General features: G+C 43.5%; 1 pseudogene; it reads left to right on the forward strand.

Moving 5' to 3' along the window:
• Window positions 1–703: 703 nt before the first annotated feature.
• LOC112896673 lies at window positions 704–17,897 on the forward strand (annotated as a pseudogene).
• Window positions 17,898–20,919: the final 3,022 nt, after the last annotated feature.

Raw genomic sequence — 20,919 nt, forward strand, 5'->3', positions numbered from 1 at the left:
AATTTTAACGGCGTCATAGTATGAATCCGTTGAAAAGTTAAACTTTTAAATGCGTTGAAGGTATGGTCTCGTATAGAAGAGATGAGTTAAATTGAATTTAGATGATATAGAACATATGAGTTAAATTTTCAGTGGCATAATAGATCTGATAAATGAGTTCAACGTGAGGGGTCCGGCGAACACAATTTAGGTAAAGAATATTTTTAAAATTTTTCGTTCTTTATAATATAGATTCGTAATATAGAATAGATAATAAATAATAATAATTCTACGATAATTTTTGAAGGCTGCTTATATTTAGGCTTCTTCTAAAGATGCCGAGCCAGCTAGCTCGTAACTGTACCACATCAGTATTTTATTCATGTGGAGGAGAGAGAAAAAAGAGTTATCTCTTGTTCAAGAGATAGTCTCGTGCATACATCTCGAAATCAGCGAGATTGGTACGTAGGTCTATCTAGATGTACGATATAGTGTCTAACTTTTTTACTATTGAAAAACAAACCTCTTACATAATTTTTTTAATGTATAAGCTAGCAGCTGACTCTGGACTTACTGTGCTCGCCTGGTTATATATTGTCTGGGTGAGGTGTGGAAACTTTTCTGTTCGAATAACATGCAAGTCATGCAAGCAACTCTTGCAGGCTTGCTCCGTAGCTCCCTCAGCCATCTCAATCCTGGAGCTCCCGTCCTTCCGTACGCTGCCATGGGGATTTCCTGCTGCGTGAGCCCCTGCAGATGCGTCATCGCCGCGACCAACTACCACACGCCGTTGACCGTCGGCAAGGGAGGCCATGCTCATGGCAGAGGCGCGCTGCTCCCCTCATCGCCGCTGAGGAAGCGCTGCAGTGGCAGTATGATGACTTGCAGTACGCGTGGTGGGTTATCAACGCCATCTCTCCCATTGCACGGAGTGATTTCAGGAGCCCGTCCGGCTCCGGCGTCGTCGCCGGACAAGGCCGCCGGGATTGGAATCGCGGAGTTCCTCGTGGGGAAGAACCTCCTCGTCACCGGCGGGATTGGATTTCTCGCCAAAGGTGATGGTGCCAGCTGCATCCTCTCTCACAATCTTAATTAGTTCTCCGTTCCGGTAGATACTTGTTTGCTCATTTGTTTTTCTTTCGCCACATCCTTCTGCCACTACGGGAGAAGCCTCATTTGCCGAGTGTCCGACACACTCGGCAAAACAACATAACCACTCGGTAAACCTTTTGCTGAGTGTTGCACTCGGCAAAGAGGAAACGGCAAAGAAAGGATCGGCAAAGGCCTCTTTGCCGAGTGTTTTTTGTTGGGCACTCGGCAAAGATTTTGCCGAGTGCCTAATGCTGCTCTCGGCCAAAAAAATGGACGTGATGGCGGAAGAAACGGTGACGGACATTTGCCGAGTGTCTCTGAGAGAAGCACTCGGCAAAGTGTATGCTCTTTGCCGAGTGTCCTAGGTCAACACTCGGCAAAGCGTATGCTCTTTGCTGAGTGCTCGTGGAGTGACACTCGGCAAAGAGATTTATTTGCCGAGTGCCGCGTGAGAGGCACTCGGCAAGGGTATAAACTTTTTTTTAGAAACGCTTGTTTTCTCTCCCTCCCTGGTTGGGAAGCCTCACACAATAGTTTTACAAGTTTACAATAGCTACACAGATGCATCAAACAAGCTGATCGACCACAAGTTTTACGAGAGTTTAACGACGAAGTTAACAAGCAATGCAAAATAGTTTTACAAGAGTTCAACGGATAAATTCACAAAGTTCACAAACAGTTCTCAAAACCACTGATTACAACAAGTTCACAACAAAGGATCATTTGACTGATTTCGAGAACCATCACCAAGTTGGCCAATTAGACTGATTTGGAGAAACATGAGGATCATTTGAGGCCGCCGATTGATTCTGCACAAAATAGAAGAGATTACATGTGTGAGACAAGAAAAATGATGATCATACATGACTAAAACTTATCCATACTCACAGGAGTAGAAAACGGATCAGGAGGTGGAGGTGGAGGTGGAGAAAACAACGAAGCTGGCAGAGCAACACCCGTTGTGGCGCCAAGGCTCTCCATGTAAGCAAGAATCTCCCTCATCCTCTGCTGCTCGGCCAGCCGCTCGGCCTCACGCTCGGCGCTCATCCTCGCCTCCAAGTCCACACGTAGCCTCCTCTCTTCTTCTAGATGGTCCTGCAAAATTTTTACCCTAATGTTACAATAATGCAAAGAAAAGATTTATAATAATCAATAAACGACATATAAAGAAATAATAATCTGGAGTTTCTGTATCCGGTACTGTGAAGTGTCCTGCCGAGGTCGTATAGCTGGGCTCGCGCTGGTGCTCCTTGCTCTAATCTGAGATAGAGTAGGAGTAGAGGACGAGTCGATTGCGCCGTCGGCAATCCAGTACCGCCCATGCTTCTTACCTCCTCCGACCCTCATGATGACTTCACCATCAAGGTCCTCGGTGGTCGGATCATAATCTGGACCATGGACCTCCCTTGCCATCAATGTGTAGTCACTGAGGCGGCTGTGGGCGGTCGCGTTGCTGTATGCCTTGGGCCCATCCTCTGGGTTGTAGTTGACATCGGACGTCGCTTTTCCCTTGTGGGCCATAGCAAATGCCTTGAAGAGGGAGCAAGGCTGGCCACCATGTAATGATGATTGCGAGAAAACCAGCAAGATAATTAGAAATCATGCATAATTGAGTGTTGGATTAAATAAATAAATTCGCGTACCCATACTTCTGCGTATCCGCTGAGGCTGCGGCTGCCTTGATGGTGTGGTACACCAGGCATCATCAAACGCCGCTCCCGGCAAGAGTTGTGCGACTCCTCCCACTCGTTGGAGCACCACTTTTGCACCATCTGTTGCCAGCACTCGGCATGCGCAGCGCACCAATAAGGAATCATCTACAGGACAATAAGTAGATGACATATTAGAAAATTACATTAATCGTACGTAATATAAAAAGGAATGAATACTTAATGTAAAAAGAATAAACATTAATATTCTATATTTACCTGCAAGTACTGCTCCTCAGTCAACGACATGGTTCTTGCGTCCGTTTTGGTGACCTTCTCTCCTAGGACGGTGGCGTGGAAACTTATAATGGCCTGGACACGCGCCTTATAGTGCATGTCCACGACTAGTTTCTTACAGCATCTGGTAGCCACCACATCAGCCTTGGCCGCAAACCCATCCTGGCATCTGAAGAAATCCTGCATGCAAACACGATGTATACCATTCATTATTTCAAGAATTTGCAATGAATGCGATGTATTTAGCACTTACCCATAGCTCCTGCTTCACCCGCTCCGCCTTATTGTTGAATACCCTGCCATTCCGATCTTCAGTATCGGGGGCGGCGGTGTATTGGTCGAATGTATATATAGGCCGGCCCCACAACTCCAGCGTACTCAACCAGGCCAGGGAAGTGATCCTTGCACAGAAGACCGAGGATGCCATTGACGGAGCGTCTGTGAGCAGCACCTGCACTCTCCACAATCCTCCAGGACCTGCACAAATGATTAGCCATCACTTTTAGTTTCTAATTTGAATTTGAACATATAACATGAAGAGGCAATGAAAACATAAAGACTTACTTACTTTTCCCCCTCGGATCGAATCAACGGGCGTTTCTCATGAGGTATCGGTCGATTAGGCAGACTCGCGGGACCTGCACAAGTGATTAAGAAAAATTATTAGTTTATACTTCGAGTTTGAACATATAACATGAAGAAGCCATAAAAACATATAAAGTTACTTACCTCGCGAGTAGACGCGAGACGAACCAGAGGCCGCGGAACCAGAGGCCGTTTGCTGCGCCTCATCCTCCTCCTGCACCTCCTCATCCTCCTCCTGCGCCACATGCGCCTCCTCCTCCGTGTCATCCTGCGAGGCCACCTGTGCCTCCTCCTCCGTGGCCTCCTGCAGGGGCACCTGCGTCATCCCCCTCCTCCTCTCAGATGACCCAGCTTCAGCGGACCTAGCCCTCTGGTTAAGCGACCTAACGCTCCTCATCCCACTACCCACCATCTTTGTTCAATCACCTGCAATTAAGAAGAGTAAAGCAATAAGTACAGATAAACAAAACAAGATGTACTTAGAAAGAGATGCAAAATAAATTAAACATAATTGCATAATAATTTAGTATTACATTGATTAAAAATAATCTTCATAATCGGGAGCAGCTGGATCATAAGTCTCATCATCACTATCAACCATGTCATAATCAACACTATCTGAAGAATCAATGTCGTCATTGGAATTGTCTAAATGTAATCGTTGTAGCATTTGTATGTCCTTCGCGTTTTGCACCTCATCCTCCTCCTCCTCATCAACAACCGTTTCAACTTCCATTCCGTCCGCTTCGGTTACGTCTATCTCAAATCGTCCTTCTAACCCCTCTTCTTGAAAGAACTCCCCATCATATGTGTTGGGGTCTAAGTTATAATCTTCATCGTTTGGGACAGGTACTTTACCGTGCGGTAACACCTTGTGCACAACATACCAACCCTTAAGATGCTCTTTGGTTTGGCACGCATATGGGAGATAATAAACTTGTATGGCCTGTTGGGCCACAATATAGACATCGTCTCCTGGTAAGATGGAATCTTGTTGAATTTCGACTAGCCCAAGATTAGAATATGTCCATCTCGTTACTTCAGGATCAAACCAATGATATTTGAATATGACAGGATTAAGAGGTTTGGAACCATGAAAACTGAGTTCGTATATTTCTTCAATTCTTCCATAATACTCGACCCCATCAAGGCCAAGAGTAAAAACTCCAGTATTTGTGGTCTTTCGATTGGGTCGACTTGCCTCGTAGCTTGTTGTAGAAAAACAATATCCATTCATGTCATAAACAGAATATGACCTGACCCTATAGGTAAAGCCATCGGCAACCTGTCTAAACTTGGCACTCACCCTATGGCCCTGCTGTTTGAACCAAGAAATGAAATCGGGCAATCCATTTCCCGCACCCTGTCTAAGAAGGGTATCACATTCTTGCTGGGTAGGATCCCTTGATCGACGCCAGAATTCATGAACAAATTGCTCCATGTACGGCACCACCTCGTCAAGGTTGGTCAACACATATAGCATGATCTGGCACCACTCTTGATGTCTCAATGTCTTGGTGGTCGAACCACTTGCACTTCCGAGTTGCCCTCGGAAAAGGCTGAGGTTCGATTCATTTTCACTAGCATTGTAACGAGGGGGTGAATTATGCACGCTAGGGAGGTTGTCATCATAGTATGTTGTTGTGAAGTTCGACACCTCCTCCAGAATGTATGCCTCTGCAATGGAAGCCTCAATTTTGCATTTATTTCCACATTTCTTGCGAAGAACCTTTAGACATCTCTCGATTGGATAGCACCAACGACCCTGCATGGGACCCCCCATTCGTGCCTCATAAGGGAGGTGCAAAATCATATGCTCCATCAAATTGAAGAAGCCGGGTGGAAAGATATTCTCCAACTTACAGAGCAACACCGGTGCCATTATTTCCAAGTCTGCAACCACGGTCCTAGATAACTCCTTGGCACAAAGCTGGCGGAAGAAATAGCTCAACTCTGCAAGCACTAGCCAGACATTCTCATGGACATACCCTCGAACCATCGCCGGAAGAAGCCGCTCAATCCATATGTGGTAGTCATGACTCTTCATCCCTAAGACTCGCATAGTAGATAAGTTGACCCCCCTACTCAGATTAGCTGCATACCCATCAGGGAACATCAACGTCTTGATCCATTCTAGTACTTCCCTCCTTTGGGGCTTGGTCAAGACAAAATTGGCCTTAGGCTTTCTCCATGTCCGCGACCAGGAGGCTTCATCTGTAGGTTTGGTCTATCACACAACATTGCCAGATCCACTCTAGCCTTAACATTGTCCTTTGTCTTACCGGGAATGTCCATGATTGTTGCCCAAAGTGCCTTAGCGACATTCTTTTCAGTGTGCATCACATCAATGTTGTGTGGAAGGAGAAGATCATCATAATAGGGGAGCCGAGTCAAGCCTGACTTATGAGTCCACATATGGTGCTGACTATATCCCACAAAGCTACCTTCTGGATTGACCATGAGACCATCTATCTGCTGACCGACCGCGGCACTAGTCTTCATCGGAGATGCAAGGTCTGTCACCGCGACATCTTTCGTGAAGTTCTTTTGGTCTCATCTGAATGCATGGTCACGAGGGAGGAATTGCCGATGTTTGTCGAACGCCGAATACTTGCCACCCTTCTGCAACCAAATGAACATAAGACCTTCCTTGCATACTGGGCATGGGAACTTCCCGTGAACACACCAGGCGCTGAATATCCCATAGGCCAGCAAGTCATGCAGGGAGTATTAGTACCAAACATGCATTTTGAAGTTTGTCTTCGTGGCCGGTCGTACGTCCATACCCTTCCTCCCAAGCACGGACCAATTCATCAATTAGAGGCTCCATGAACACACCCATATTATTCCCCGGATATCCTGGAATAATCAACAACAATAATATGTTCTGTCGTTGAAAGCATGCGCCTGGTGGGAGATTGAGGGGGATAACGAATACGGGCCAACATGTGTACGTGGCAGCCATAATTCCATAAGGATTAAACCCATCTGTTGCCAACGCAACGCGTAAATTATGAGCCTCTCTGGCTTTCTCATGATGAATGCTATCAAAGTGGGTCCATGCTTCACCATCGGACGCATGAACCATCTTGTCAGGTTTGTATCGTTTGCCATTTTTGTGCCATGTCATCTGTTTCGCGTATTCCTCAGTCATGTATAACCGCTGGATCCTTGGTATGAACGGAAGGTGACGTAGGATTGTCACGGGGATGTCAAGCTGCCTCTTGCGGCCATCACCAGAGGCTACCTCCATGAACCTAGAGGATTTACACTTTGGACAAGCGTATTCTTTCCTAAACAGGACGCACCCCTTCGGACAAGCATGTATCTGGTCATACGGCATCTTGAGTGCACGAAGGAGTTTCTGTGCCTCGTACATGCTCTTTGGCAGAATGTGATCCTCCGGAAGCAGGCTGCCAATAACTGTCAACATACCATCGAAGGCGTCTCGACTCGAGCTAAACTGCGACTTTAACGCCATTATGCGTCCAATGGCAACTAATTGAGAAACCTTTGTCTGTCCGTGAAGGGGTCTCTATGCTGCGGCAAACATGTCATAGAACGCCTTTGCAGTTGCCTCTGGCTCCTCCTCCGTACGTCCTTCAGCGAACTGTACCTCGTGATAGTCATTTAGCATGTCCTCTACCCCGGCATCGGCATCATAATCCTCCACGCGTGGTCTCACCACCTCCTCTCTCGTACGACCGTCTTCACCATGGTAGACCCACCGGGTATAGCCTGCCGTAAATTCATTCCTCCAAAGATGTTCCCCCATGACCTTCTTTGTTTGTCTCTTCCTGTTTACACAATTGCTGCATGGACAGACTATTTTACTCGCTCCTTTAGCAGCTTCGCCAAACGCCCGTTCCAAGAAAGCATCGGTCTTGTCGATCCATTCATCGGTGACCTGACCCTGACCTAAAGCGGCCACTATACATCCACTTAGGGTCTTCCATCCTCTAAACATATACAGCCAAGAATAATATCAATTGCATATGATACAAGTTTTCATGAACTATTTGTATTTTGTAGGTCTCAAATTGTTTCAAAATCTGATACTATATTACTCAAAAAAGCTATATTATTCCAAATTGATAATTGACTACGCTATCATAAAAAAAAGTTATATGCATTCATGCCATATTTCAAGAAAGACTCATGTACATGTTCTAATTATTCAGTGCGCACTAACCTGCTTCACAGTTCTCGAGGCCGGGTGGCTGCAGCGGCCGGGGCGTCGGCAGCCGGGCGGCGGGGGCCGGGGCGCGGCGGCCGGGACGCGGCGGCGAGGAGCTGGGCTGGGCGGCGAGGAGTTGGGCGAGGAAAGGAATGAAAGAGCCGACGAAGTGCAAAAGTGTTCGGGTAGCCTGTGGAGGAATAAAAGACCCTTTGCCGAGTGCCAGATCACGGGCACTCGGCAAAGACTCGGCAAAGAGATCTTTGCCGAGTGCCAAAACACGGGCACTCGGCAAAGTTTCTTATTTTTTTATTTTTTAACGCATCAGCGTGAATTGTTGAAATATGGCAACCTTTGCCGAGTGTCCATAAACTGGACACTCGGCAAAGATAATATTTGCCGAGCGCTATTCTGTGACACTCGGCAAAACATATTTATTTATTTTTCCTTTTTCCATCCAAACTTTTTCTGTTGTGATTCTAGATTACCTTGAACTACATATGCAAGTTTGGCACATTACTCGAATTGTTTGCTATATTTAGTCAATTTATTTCATTTGATTGAATTTCTTGGAATAATTCAAATTTGAAGTGCAAGTCATTCAAAGAGTGGAAAAAATGAATTGAAAAATGATATTCATATTATTGAGCCTACTTCGACACCTTATCCATGAACAGACAAGAATTTCAAACATCTTATATTCACGAACCATGACCACAAACTTGGGGTCCGGTTATTTTTAAATTGTATAAAAAACAAATTTGGTCAGAAAATGATGAAACTTGCCCAGATGTCATGATATCATATGTGGAGGCTGTGATAAAAATTTGACAAAGTTTGTGAAAGTTGTAACATACAATGCTTACAAGTCGAAACATGTCCAAATAAGTTTCATAATTTCATGTGAAGGCCAACTAGGTGTTAAGCATCGTAGCTGACAAACTTTCACGAAACCTAGCCAAATTTTTATCACAGCCTCCACATATGATATCATGACATCTGGGCAAGTTTTGTGATTTTCTGACCAAATTTGCTTTTTATACAATTTAAAAATAACCGGACCCCAAGTTTGTGGTCATGCTTCGTGAACATGAGATGTTTGAAATTCTTGTCTGTTCATGGATAAGGTGTCGAAGTAGGCTCAATAATATGAATATCATTTTTTGATTCATTTTTTCCACTCTTTGAATGACTTGCAATTCAAATTTGAATTATTCCAAGAAATTCAATCAAATGAAATAAATTGACTAAATGTAGCAAACAATTCGAGTAATGTGCCAAACTTGCCTATATAGTTCAAGGTAATCTAGAATCACAACAGAAAAAGTTTGGGTGGAAAAAGAAAAAAAATAAATATGTTTTGCCGAGTGCCCAGAAAAAGGGCTCGGCAAATGACACATTTGCCGAGTGTCCGCAATACCGACACTCGACAAAGCTAACGGTCGTTTGCTGTCGTTCGCAGCTGACGGAGCTTTGCCGAGTGTCTGTCTTTGCCGAGTGTAGGGCACTAGGCAAAACAGATTTTGTCGAGTGTTATTGTTTGCCGAGCGCTTGACACTCGGCAAATCTATTATTCGCCGAGTGTTTCTTTTTGCCGAGTGCGGCACTCGGCAAAGGTCTTATTCGCCGAGTGCTCGACGAAATGCTCTTGGCAAAAATTTTTGCACTCGGCAAAGGTGCCGTCTCCGGCAAAGGCGCGCGTCAGTTCTAATCGAGAAGATCTTGAGGGCAAGTCCTGGTGTCGGCAAGATATATGTAGTGATCAAGGCGAAGGACACTGAAGCAGCATCCAAGAGGGTGCAGAACGAGGTGGTAGACATAGAGCTGTTCAAGTGCTTGCAGGATATCCACGCAAAGACTACCACGGCTTTGTAGTAGGAAAGCTGGTTCCTGTTGCTGGCAATGTCACGGAGGCCAGCCAAGGCATCGCCCCCAAGCTGGCTGACGAGATCGCCGATGAAGTTGATATCATCGTCAACTCGGCGGCGAGCACCACGTTCGACGAGAGGTTCATGATGATGCCACACCATTATATTGTTGCTGCTCCGTATGCTATGCTCACTCTCCAAACACACAATATAATGACCATCCAAGGAACTGAACTCTTGATGGCAGGTACGACGTTGCAATGAATCTCAACACCCTGGGGCCGTGCCGACACATAAGTTTCGCGCATCGGTTCCGGAAGCTCAAGCTGTTCTTGCAAGTGTCAACAGGTCAGGCAGTACTACGAAAATCTTGTGCTGAAACTTCTGAATATTGTTGTTACATCGTCACATGTACGTATAGTTTCAAAACCTCTGATCAACTCTCTATTTGTTTGCATATATGACGTGCTTGCCGAACAGCATACGTGTGAACGGGCAGAGGCAAGGCGTGGTGCCGGAGAAGCCATTTCGTTTGGGGGACACCATAGAAAATGAGTTAGTCCCCGGAGATTCTTCGCAACGGAAGAGCGGTGCCGTGTTGGACATTGAGGCAGAGGTCAAGCTTGCGTTCGACTCCAGAAGAGACTCCGGGGATTCTGCTTCTTTTACTCGACGAATCAAAATCTTTAGGTCTAGAAAGGTGATGAGGGAATCGTCAGTCAGAAAATGTGTGCAACTTAAAACATGCACACGTTTATTCTTGTGTGTAATAATCTGTCGTTATTGGTAGGGCAAAGCTCCATGGTTGGCAGGACACCTATGTGGTCACCAAGGCCATGGGCGAGATGGTCGTCAACTGCATGCGGGGAGAGATTCCGGTGGTCACGATCAGGCCGAGCATCATCGAGAGCACGCTGCTGAGGGAACCCTTCCCCGGTTGGATACAAGGCAACAGGTGCTCATACATCTCGCGCGTAGTTCCTAAACTTGGATTACTCTTAACTTGATCATTTCATGATCTGTGATTGTATTGAAAAAATAATGAACTTGTCAGGGTGATGGATCCCATTGTCCTCAACTTCGGCAAAGGCCATCTGAGCGGCTTCGTCGCCAATCCTGACTTCGTTTTCGATATGGTAGGCAGCCTATATACGATGAGTTCATTTGTCTGATTCTCCCATCTATATATGTCCGTACAGCAATAATGGCCTTATCTCTGTTCATTTGGCGATAATGTAACATGTAAGGTTCCGGTCGACATGGTGGTGAAGGTGATGCTGGCGTCCATGGCGAAGCACGGCGGCAGAAGAGGCGCCAGGGGTGCACGTGTACCATGTGGGGTTCTTGGAAGGAACGTGGCCCTATTAGACCATGATTATGATTTTGATGATTGTGTGATAACATAGTCAATGGGACTAACAAGTTTGTGAGATCGAGATTGTAGGATTTCTAGATCCCATGGATGGAGTCCAATCCATATACAAGATGGTTCAAATCGCTGTCAAGATGTCTAAGTTGTAGTGAAAATGCAGAGATTTAAAGGACTGGTTGAACTGACGGTCCCAAAAGATAATGGGTCGGTACATTGGTAGTTGAAACAACGATCAAGTTTAGAAAAATCCAGTTGCACCGGTTGAACCAACGCTATAAGAATGGAGGCATCGGTACAATGGGGAGATGACATGATGATCAAGAGGAGAAATAATAGAAGCACCAGTTAAACCGATGGTGCAAAAGAAGACGTCGGTGCAAGCGTGCTGTGGTTACTCGGTACGCATATTTTGGTGCTAGAAGCGTTTTCAAGCAAATTCTTTAGCACCGGGTAAACCGGCGGTCGTCGGTGCATTGCGTCAGTGCAATGATGTCAGCAGAGGATGGTAGTTGGAATTCAACAGATAGTAGGTAGGCTGAGTGTAACCGGTTTAATCGGTTAAATCGACGGTGGCGACTGGTTTAACCGACGCTTTATGCTTTTTAGGGAAAAAGCATGTAAAGGCTTGGAGTGGATCTCTAGCCTATATAAGACCTCACCCCGGGTTATTTGAGGTTGCTGAACTTCATGAGAAGCTATCCACACTCTAGAGAAATTCTCCAAGCCACCCAAGACCTCATTAATCATATCCTTAGGTTTAGCACAAGCTTTGAGAATGTTGGTGCTAGGATTAGCTCTAGAGAGTGTGAGAGAGCAAGGTGTTGTTGGCTTGTGTGCTGGTGCTTGAGTGAACCACAAGTTGTATCTCGGTGTACCGGTCCCTTGGAGTCTTGGTGGCTTGCCCACAAGTTATCGACCTTCCGGCTTGGTGTGGAGTGGCGACGACGGCTTTGTACGGGGGATGTAGAGACCCCCATCCTTCATGGAGAAGCTCCTTAGTGGAAAGCGGCATCAAGGTGACCGGGGACTTGGCGAGAGCCTTGGTGGCTAAGCCTTCGTGGTGAGTCAAGAAGAGTCTCAGAAGAGGCTTGGTGACCGGAAAGCAATACTTTTAGTGAGTGTTTCAACAACGTAGACTAGGGTTGGCTTTGTGCCTACTGATACCACAGGATAAATCTTCGTGTTGAGAGTTTACTTTCACTCATCCCTTTTCTTTTAAGATTCCACATTTCTTATTGCAATCTTGTGTGCCTTTACATTCTTAGTGTAGTATCTTGCTAGGATTAGCTATAGGTTGTAAAACTCTTTGGGATGAGGTTTTCACACTAGTTGAACCTTGGTTGCACATCTAGGTTATATGGTTTAGCTTATATTTTGTGCTAACTAGTTTAAGTCATAGTTAAGGTTTTAGATTTTGCTAATTTATCCCTCCCCCTCTTAGGCTACGAGCACCGATTCTTTTTAAGTGGTATCAGAGCTTGGGCTCACTTTTTCACAAAGAAACGCCAATTCCATTGGCAAATTGTGAAAACCGTCTCATTGTAACGGTTAGGCTTCACCGTCTAGTGAGTTAGCTCTTCGGAGAAGGTATGGATCCCTTAGGAATGGCTCCACGGTTCGATGACACGGGTTTGCAACGTTGGAAGGTGTTAATGCAAGCTTTTCTGCAAGCAAGGGGTCTAAATGTTTGGAGAGTAGTAAGTGAAGGCATGAAAAATGATGGTCACCAAGAAAGACAATATGATGTTATTGCAAAAAGTATAATCTTATCCTCTATTTGTGACAATGTGTTCAATCGTGTGTTTGATTGCAAAAATTCTTTTGAGCTATGGAAGACTATCAATGAGTACCATGGTGGCACAAAGGATGTGGCCAATGAAAGATATCATATTCTCATTGATAAGCTTAATAGCTTTAAGCAATTTGATCATGAAGATGCTTCATCAATGTACTCACGATTGCATATTCTTGTGAATGAGATTAATTTCCTAGATGTCAAGAAGATTGAAGGGACGGAACTAATTCGAAAGATCCTTCGCTCCCTCCAAAGGCCGGACTATGATTTGATGACAATAATTCTCTATGAGAAAGAGCTCAAGACCATAACACCAAATCAAGTCCTCAAAAAAATGATCGCCCACGAGCTCCGCAACGGCATCAAGCCAAGATAGCCACCTTCTTCACCGACACATAGTGCTCTTGCAAGCAAGCAAGCTAAGATGTTGAAGAAGATGGTGACCCAAAAGAGCTCAAGTAAAGAGGAAGAAAAGGATGCAGCCAAGAGCTCCTCAAGTGATGAAAAAGAAGAGATGGACCCCAAGCTTCTCAAGCAAACCAAGATCTTGAACAAGAGCTTAAAGAAGATCAACATGATGGGGTACATGGTCTTCCTCAAAGATAGACCTCACCATCAACTCATGAAGGTTGAGAGGATCAAGTACAAGAAGAAGAAGCAAGCGAAGAAGGAGAAGAAGCCCAAGCATGAAGCTCTTGCTATCTTCGGAGAGTGGGTGAGTGGTGGTGAAGAATCAAGCACAAGCTGAAGCGATGAGTCGATCAAGAGATTCACCACCCCACACCAACATCGGCGCATCATCATCATCAAACATGTGCCTTATGGCCAAAGGTATGGAAAGTGAAAGCGATGTAAGTGATGATGACTCCGACTCTCCCTCATTTGATAAGCTTCTTGATTTGATCCATGAGCAACAAGGAGTCATGAAAACACAATCTAAAGAAATCAAACAACTTAATGCTCTTAACGATCTTAATGCTATCCTTGTTACAAATTATGATGATTTGTTGTGCAAATTCAAATTGCTTAACAAGGAGCATGAAGAGCTCAAATTAAAAATTAAGAGCATTAAGAATGAAATGAATGACTCTTTGGAAATGAAGCAATCTATCCCTTATGCAATCCCTATCTTCAAGGTAGATGCTTCAACTTCTTGCATTGATTTAATTGATGAATCTTACTGTAACCTATGCAATGAAAAATGCTATGAGAATTGTTGTAAAGTCATGTGATGATCTCATTGCCAAGGAGAATGATGAGCTTAAGGAAGAAGTAGAAAGGCTCAAGAGGGACTTGGCAAGATTGAAGGGCAAGAGCATTGTCCAACCTTCTCAATATAACTGTGAAGATATGGTGAAGAAGCTTGAGAAGTGAGCAACCGTGACATGCTTCAAGTGCCATCAAGAAGTCTACAAGTCCTACAAGCATCCTCAACCTAAGAAGATGGTTTCGGATGAGAAGAACAAAAGGAGGTTCACCATCAAGAGTTCTCTCATCTACACCAAGCCCAACCAGAGAACAAGAGCAAGAGCACCTCCTATATCATCAAGAAGAAGAGCAATGGCAAGGTGGTAGCCCACAAGGTTGGGAAGAAAGATTGGAGTTTGAACCACTCCATTTGGATGCCTAAAGAAGTCATCACCAACATGAATGGGCCTCAAATGGTGTGGATTCCAAAATACACTTGAAGCCCGAAGATCGGCATCGGGGGATTTGGAGGTTTGGCTCACAAGATGATGAGAAGAATCAAGCAAAGAGGCCAAGCTCACAAGATTGGACACTCGATGCCCAAGTCCCCCATGAGGTAATGGTAGCTAGATTTCATTTTAAGCATCATGTAGCTTCATTGCCTTTGCTAGGTTGTATGCATGTGTTGCATTTTTCTAGCGTTATCTACATATGGTAGGTTGTTTGTGTCTTGCTTTAACCCATGAGCAACCTATATGGTTTGATAAGTGTGTAGGATACTACACTTTGTTCGCTTTCATGGTACATGGACTTTATGAGGTATGTAATTTTTACCTTGAACACAAGCTATAGGATAAGCTCCCTATTGTTGTCAAAAACAAGTGCATACATTTGATTGGTGATTCAAACACTAAATGCACACATTTAGGGGGAGTTCATTCTATTGGAGACTAACAAGTTTGCAAGCTTATCCTTTGTAGTCTCTTAACGCCGTTTCCGGTGCAACACACTATGAGAATGTTGTTCACTCTCAATGTTAATTATCAACTCTATAGGCATGATAAGAATAATTTTTGTGCTTTCACGCATATTGAGTCATGCTCTATCGAACTTAAATTTCCATATCTAAATTCATACCCTATGTGCTCATACATTTGCTCTCCTTGGTGTACCCAAATGCTTCTTCACTCAACTTCTTTCAAGTGGTACAACCAAGGTAACTAGTATTACCCCCGGAGGTATGCAAGGTTCAAACTCTTCCCATTGGTATTATTGTCAATTCTTTGATCTTTTAGAGCTACCTCCGTGCATCACATGATTTAAGCTTTCCTGCTCAAATATCTTGTTGTGCACTTGATTTTCACAATATCATTTTGTGCACATATTTGTGGAAAGCTTAGCTCATATCATGCTAGTTTTATGATTTTGTGATCCAGCCTAGTGAGCTTCAAAATGGTATCTTCATTGATATCATATTATTTAGATCATGATTCATGGAGCTAACTCACTAGGCTACTAATTTTTCCCTTTGAACTATATTGTTTTGCTAGGCCCTTTTAGGTGATTTGGTTTGAAAGGGGGACAAGTGTGGAATCAAGCAATAATGGGGCAACTAAGGAGGAGAAATAGCCGCCAAGCAAGGTTTGGATACAAGAAATCCAACAAATAAACCCAGCACCAAATTTAAAATTTTGGGAGAAATAAAGGGGGAAATCATGGACTTAGGTGGAGGACAAGATCAAGATTGGATGGTGGTAAGCACCCAAGCAAGTGTAAGTGGTTCAATTTGTCAAATTCTTGCAAAATTATGCTTGCTTTGATTGTGTTGTCATGAATCACCAAAAAGGGGGAGATTGTAAGGAACATGGTCCCATTAAGCTATGATGGATGTAGTCCAATTCATATACAAGATAGTCCAAATTGCTGTCAAGATGTCAAAGATGTAGTGAAAATGTAGAGTATATTTGGGGTGTCCAAATGATCGCAGTGATGATTTGGACAAGTGGCATAAATATTCAAAGGACTGGTTGAACCGATGGTCCCAAAAGATAACGCGTCGGTCCATTGGTAGTTGAAACAACGATCAAGTTTAGAAGAATCCAGTTGCACCAGTTGAACCAACACTATAAGAATGGTGGCGTCGGTGCAATGGGGAGATTTCATGATGATCAAGTGGAGAAATGAAAGAGGCATCGGTTAAACCGATGGTGCAAAATAAGGCGTTGGTGCAAGCGCGCTGTGGTTACTCAGTACGCATGTTTTGGTGCCAGAAGGTTTCCAAGCAAAGTCTTCAGCATCGGGTAAACCGACGGTCATCAGTGCATTGCGTCGGTGCAATAACATCAGCAGAGGATGGCAGTTGGAGTTCAACAGCTAGTAGTCAGGCAGAGTGTGACGGTTAAACCGACGGTGGCGACCGGTTTAACCTATGCTTTATGCTTTTCAGGAAAAAAGCCTGTAACGGCTTGGAGTGGTTCTCTAGCCTATATAAGACCTCATCCCGGGTCATTTGTGGTTACTAAAGTTCGTGAGAAGCTACCCACACTCTAAAAAAGTTCTCCAAATCACCCAAGAGCTAATTGATCACATTCTTAGGTTTAGCACAAGCTTTGAGAGTGTTAGTGTTAGGATTAGCTCTAGAGAGAGTGAGAGAGCAAGGCGTTGCTGCCTTGTGTGCTAGTTCTTGAGTGAATCACAAGTTGTATCTCGGTGTGCCGGCCCCTTGGAGTCTTGGTGGCTCGCTGGCAAGTAATCGACCCTCCGGCTTGGTGTGGAGCGGTGACGACAGCCTTTTGCGGGGGATGTGGAGACTCTCATCCTTTATGGAGAAGCTTCTTAGTAGATAGTGACATCAAGGTGATCGGGGATTTGACGAGAGTCTTGGTAGCTAAGCATTCATGGCGAATCAAGAAGAGTCACGGAAGAGACTTGGTGACCGGGAAGCAATACTCTTAGTGTTCGACAATTTGGACTAGGGGTGGCTTTGTGCCTACCGATACCACGGGATAAATTTTCGTGTCGAGAGTTTGCTTCCACTCATCCCTTTTGTTTTAAGGTTCTATATTTTTTATTACAATCTTGTGTGCCTTTACATTCTTAGTGTAATATCTTACTAGAATTGGTTATAGGTTGCGAAACTCTTTAAAATGAGATTTTCACACTAGTTGAACCCTAATTGTACATCAAGATTATATGTTTTAGCTTATATTTTGTGCTAACTAGTTTGAGTCATAAGTTAAAGTTTTAGAATTGACTAATTCACCGTATTCCCCTATTAGGCTACGAGCACCGATTTCTTTCGCTCGTTAGGATTGGCTATAAGTTGCAGAACTTTTTAGGATGAGGTTTTTACACCAATTAAATCTTAGTTGCACATCTAGATTTTATATTTTAGGTTATATTTTATGCTAACTAGTTTAAACCATAAGTTAAGATTTTATAGTTGCCTAATTCACCCCCTCCCTCTCCTAGCCTACGAGCACCTGACTCGTTGCGGTCCTCGACGTCGAACCCGCTGGTGATCGGCGACCTGGTCTGCTTCATCTTCCAGCACTTTGAGTGGTCGCCCATCGTCGACGCGGCGGGCCAGCCCATCCCGGTGTTGCAGTTCCGGCTGTTCGGCAAGCACGCCACCAGCGACGAGGTGGCGAGCGCGATGCTGCGGCGGAGCGACGCCAGGAGGAAAGCGGAGCAGATCGCCCATCTCTGCAGAATCTACGAGCCGTACACCTTCTACGGAGGTAGGTTTGACAGCTCCAACGTCGAGAGGCTCCTCGTGGAGATGTCGGCCGAGGAGAGGGCGCGGTTCTACTTGGACGTGCGGCGCGTGGACTGGACGGACTACGTCACCAACGTGCATATCCCGGGGCTGAGGAAGCACGTCTTGAAGCCTTGAAGGGCAGGGGGTCGCTACCGTCTGCGCGCATGTGAGAAACCAACCAGGCAGTGGGCGAGGCCGCGAGGGGTTTCGAATAAAGGAGAGACGGACCATTGTTAAACATACTCTATTGCAACAGTGTTTTCCAACAAAGTGACGCTAAACCTGAAAAAGAAACTATACTTATAATTTTCTACCTTTTATTTGAGAAACTAAGTGCAAATATATACGCTCATCAAATTTAATAAAGAGACATTTGTATATATTTTATGATTTGTCCTTATAAGCATGAAATAATGTATTATAAAGATACCTTTTTTGGCACTTCAGAAGGTGTCACTGGTATTAATGAGACACTACTTGTGGCATTTAAACCACAGAGACATCTTCTTAAGTCATTTTGTAAAATGTCAATACAAGTTACGTAGGGACATCTTTGAGACACTTTAAATATTAACACTACTACAGAAATGCTCTTAATCCCGGTTCGAAATGCTCTTTAGTCCCGGTTTCAACACAGGATACTTCCTTTTAAACTAACATACAGATGACCCTTTAGGTTGGAGTACCCCCTCCCGTTGCCTAGCCATTGGACCCAGGACTAACCTTTATTAGTTCCGGTCCAAAATTGGCCGGGATTAAAGGCAAGATGTGCAGTTCTGTATAGTAGTGTAACCTTGTTCCCACAAACATAGTTTGAATCATTCATTTTATTATTCTAAAGTCACTGTTTAGATTATTGAGGCATGTAATGAACAATTCATAAGAATTGTACTTAGCATTTGTGCAACATTTTGTGTGAGATTGAGTTGGCTAGCAAGTTGAGGTTATACTTATGCAATACCAGTGTGATGTCTTGAATTCCAGGATCCGTCAATCAGAAATTATCATACTTTTGCAATATATTTCTTCTGCATATTGAGGATGGAGACATAATATTGTGCTATTACAAGTTGTCTTAATAGAACACAAGGACACTTAACAAAGTGTCTCTTCATTCGAAGAAACATTGCTTTTAGAGGCACCTCTATGACATATTGAAAAATGACTCTATGACTATTTAGAGAAAACAAAAAATGTCTCCATAGCACATATAGAACATAAGGACACTTAACAAAGTGTATTTTCATTTGAAGAGACATTGCTTGTAGAGGAACCTCTATGGCATATTGGAAAATGACTGTATGACTATATAGAGACAGCAAAGGTTGTCTCCAGAAGATGAAAATAGTGTCTGTATATGGTATGTTGTGTTGTAGTTACACTACCATGCGCATACACATACTCATACCAATGAACGTACGTCCTTAAGGCATTGGATGAGCACACCTTAAGATTGATAAAGTCACCATAGACACCTCAATATCAAGCGCACGCTATCCGCACGCTATCTAATACTGCAAAATATAAACAATTAAAAATGTGGGCACTAATGCTAACTTTGAGACTCAACCATACTTTTGGGTTGAGGTAACTACAATATTCCAAAACAAAATAAAATATTCCAAAACAAGATAAAAATATTTTGGAACAATTTATTTTGCCTGCAATTTCTATTTTTATCTTATTTTGGAATATATTATTTTATTCTGTAACATTATTATCTCTAGCAGATATGTGCGATGATATGGCGGCTAGTCACACATGCTACTAATAGATATCCCGCTCTCTTTGTCCCGAAATATATGATACAATAGGGATGAACATGGATAGGATACAAACAGATTTGTTAATCCTGGACTCTATCCAATATTTATTTTCAAGTAGTTGGGTGTTGGATATGAGTAGTGTCAAATATAGATCCAGGTGCAGATAACCTCAGTCATAGATGCGAATCAAATATATAATAAGCTAAACACGAATAATGTCGAGCACATATATTTTTCCTAATACCAATTAGTTTGAATTTTAATGATATACTGTTTTAAGCATTTGAACGTTGTGATATTATTTTTACTTTTATCACATTTTTTTGCAAAGTTAATTTTTTTCTTTGAATTCTTGTAATTTATTTGAATTTATTAGAGTATTTAGTGTTGTTAGAATTTTTTTAATTTTCTATTTTTAGGTTTATTGAATTTGTTTGATTATTTTGGTGAAGCTAGGATTTTAATATAGTTAATGACTAATTAAAATTTATGATGAAGGAGGTGGTGGTGGTGATGGAGCTGGCTAGGATTGCGCACTTGTGTTGGAGTTGGTTGTGGGGGATGGTCCTTTGGTGGTGGCACGTGTGCTTAAAAAATGACGTGTGATGGGAGAGCTAGGTAGAAGGCGACTAGGGTTGCGACCCATCCGATTCTCCAACCACATCAATAATGATTGTATTGTTAATGTATTTTTATGATTGATGGTAATGTTAATATTGCGTAGAAGTTCATGTAAATCAAATGAAATTGAATGTGAATTTTTCCTTTGAGCAATAACAAAACTAAAAGAGAATCATGCAGTTGGCGTGAATTGGGCTTTGAGAAGAAAAGGAAGCATGCATATCTCATTATACCAGCCAATCTTCCTTGTGTGTGCATAACTAAAAGGAGAGGCAATTCTTGTCTTTTTTTTCCAGTAGCTGTGAATTTTAGTCACACCTTGCACTATATAACACATCTTGCAATTGTGATGGGGTAAGTTGCACAGAGTTATCTTGTAAGCAAATTTTCTCTACCACTGATGTGTCATTTTTGCTACTTTTCATGTGCTCGCGTTGAAATCAGCATATTTTCAATCTATCTAGTTCAATGATGGTCAAATCCAACTACTTTTGAAATGGCGGCTGGACCATCATAGCAACAAACGGGGTACCGGTACAGTGCTAGGACGGACGGGCCAGTTGCTCTTCTTGTTTGTAGTAAATGGTCTTCCGCTTCGAGCTCATTTGGATAAGTTATATATTGACATTGATTTACACGCGGGAAACGGAATACATCTCACTTCGATCAGGTGATCCACAGAAGAACATGGTAGACAAGTGTGCGGTAATCCACCAAATGCACGTAACGTGGACATGCAACATGATTGCAGGAAAGGCTACCCTACCCTT

The sequence above is a fragment of the Panicum hallii genome, chromosome 1 (assembly GCF_002211085.1).
Source record: "Panicum hallii strain FIL2 chromosome 1, PHallii_v3.1, whole genome shotgun sequence".
Lineage (NCBI taxonomy): Eukaryota > Viridiplantae > Streptophyta > Magnoliopsida > Poales > Poaceae > Panicum > Panicum hallii.